The sequence below is a fragment of the Schistocerca gregaria genome, unplaced genomic scaffold (assembly GCF_023897955.1).
Source record: "Schistocerca gregaria isolate iqSchGreg1 unplaced genomic scaffold, iqSchGreg1.2 ptg000341l, whole genome shotgun sequence".
NCBI classification, from domain to species: domain Eukaryota; kingdom Metazoa; phylum Arthropoda; class Insecta; order Orthoptera; family Acrididae; genus Schistocerca; species Schistocerca gregaria.
In genome coordinates this window covers 282,501-285,000 of record NW_026061805.1, presented here as the reverse complement: position 1 = coordinate 285,000, position 2,500 = coordinate 282,501, and the positions used below count along the sequence as shown (strand labels likewise).

General features: G+C 56.8%; 1 non-coding gene across 1 annotated transcript in view; it reads right to left on the bottom strand.

The window, feature by feature from the left end:
- The window catches only part of LOC126307517 (small subunit ribosomal RNA), a 1,921-nt gene extending 1,352 nt beyond the window's left edge, over positions 1–569 (bottom strand). The window contains exon 1 of the ribosomal RNA XR_007553568.1: positions 1–569. This exon is cut by the window's left edge and continues 1,352 nt beyond it. This is a non-coding gene — a ribosomal RNA (small subunit ribosomal RNA).
- Between the last annotated feature and the right edge of the window lie 1,931 nt (positions 570–2,500).

Genomic DNA, 2,500 nt, shown 5'->3' with positions numbered 1-2,500 from the left:
TCCAATAGATACTCGTTAAAGGATTTAAAGTGTACTCATTCCGATTACGGGGCCTCGGATGAGTCCCGTATCGTTATTTTTCGTCACTACCTCCCCGTGCCGGGAGTGGGTAATTTGCGCGCCTGCTGCCTTCCTTGGATGTGGTAGCCGTTTCTCAGGCTCCCTCTCCGGAATCGAACCCTGATTCCCCGTTACCCGTTACAACCATGGTAGGCGCAGAACCTACCATCGACAGTTGATAAGGCAGACATTTGAAAGATGCGTCGCCGGTACGAGGACCGTGCGATCAGCCCAAAGTTATTCAGAGTCACCAAGGCAAACGGACCAGACGAGCCAATCCGATTGGTTTTGATCTAATAAAAGCGTCCCTTCCATCTCTGGTCGGGACTCTGTTTGCATGTATTAGCTCTAGAATTACCACAGTTATCCAAGTAACGTGGGTACGATCTAAGGAACCATAACTGATTTAATGAGCCATTCGCGGTTTCACCTTAATGCGGCTTGTACTGAGACATGCATGGCTTAATCTTTGAGACAAGCATATGACTACTGGCAGGATCAACCAGGGAGCTGCGTCAACGAGAGCTGAGCAGCCGGCCGCCCGGGAGTGTGTCCCGAGGGCCCGCGCGAACACGCAAGCGTCCGCTCAATTATTCTGCAAACAGGAGGAGGCTGAGCTCCCCTGCACGATACACCTCGAAACCCTCTCAGGTCCCGGCGGCGCGCAGCGCCGTCCTAAGTACTTGGTCGGGTTCGAGAGAGGCGCAATCGCCCGGAGATAGGCGAGTAGACGCTTTCAGTGCGAACACCCGTGCTCCCAACTGAGCTTGCCGCTGCCGACAGAGGCCCGGGAGCGTGCTGTCGTGGCATTGCCGGCGGGAAACAACACGCGCCACCTACGGTGACCGGCAGCTCCAACGCCAGCGCCACAGAAGGGCAAAGCCCCACTTGGGTGCAGAAGCGAACTCTCCCAGCACAGCGCACGCGCCAACACGTCCGCAGAGCTGCGATACAAACCACCTGCGAGAACCGCTGGGGGCGACCGAGCAGCAGACGGCGTCGCGACGCCGAGTGCCGGGCGGCGGCGCATCCTCAACGCACACAGTCCGCAATCGGACCAGCACACTGCAGATGTCCACCGCGCTGCGCACCGGGCTCGGCAGAACCCACTTTGGCCGCCTGGCGCCGCGCGCAGGGTGCGCCGGCGCATAGCTGGGGACGCCAGCCGGGCCCGTCGGCCGGCGCTCCTGCCACTGGGCGCCCCCCACCAGCCGGCTGTAGTGCGTGCGCTCACGCAGCGCGCGGCCAGCACGCCGGGCGGCCCCCCCTCACCGGCCGGGGACTGTCCCGCCAAGCCACAGCCTCGTATCGCTTCATACCCACATGGCCAACTCAGGTTCGGGGGCATGGCGGGTACCGCCGAAACAACCGGTTCACAGATGTACCGATCGTCGCTATCACCGATGCACCTGCAGCGCGAACAACCGCTCAACAACTGATTTCCAGTTCATTTGCGGATCTTTGGCAGCAAACGTATACGTCAATCTACATTTGCGAAATCTACGATTCTGGCATGCCTGCATGTTATGTGTCACGACACGCTACATCAGCCCACATACACACTGCGGCATGTACACGAGAGAACACGTGGAAGATGGTCCGCGCACGTGTGCAATGTCCCTTGCGCGGTCGACTGTCAACCGGCCTCTGTAGCATGTCGCAGATGTGGAACGCGGTCCACCGTGCTATCATGTTGTGTGGGGCAATACGATTAAATAGGAAAACCCTCGTCGCTACATCAACAGACGGCTCACGCTGATTCCCGGCAGAGGGAGGAGGGGGGGGGGGGGCAACATGCAATACTTTCGTCCGTACCTACTTACCACATGTCTGTACGGCGTACAACAGTGCAATCTCGCTGTAATGGGGAGACGAGACAAGTAGCATCGTGCACAACATATGGCCCTTATGATTCGCCATTGTAGGGCGCAGCCGGTGTACGGTCAAGCATGTGCCACATTATGTCACTCAGTACGTAACGACGGATGATCAGTGTGGGTTACGCGTACATCAGCGGACAGTCCACACAGGCCGTACCACAACGTACACTGACTGCATCGACAACCGAATGCAACTGAACAGCTGCAAGGCTCATTTCACAAACAAACGCCTGACCGACCAGCTTGGAAGGGCAGGAGGGGAGGGCGATATTCGTTCTGTAGCGGTACACCCTTCCAGTGGTTAGCGGGACTGTGTAGAAAGTACGCAACACTCGAAAGACCTTTATGTGAGGGTACGCACCATGGCATCAAGAAATACACATGACACCAGAGGATCCAAGCAGTGAACTATGTTCAGAGGGTTGCTGTTAGGCAAAGCTACATTCCTGTGACGTTACATGTGACAGTTAAGGTGCAGTGTAAGTTAGGTTAAGGTGCAGTGTAAGTTAGGTTAAGGTGCAGTGTAAGTTAGGTTAAGGTGCAGTGTAAGTTAGGTTAAG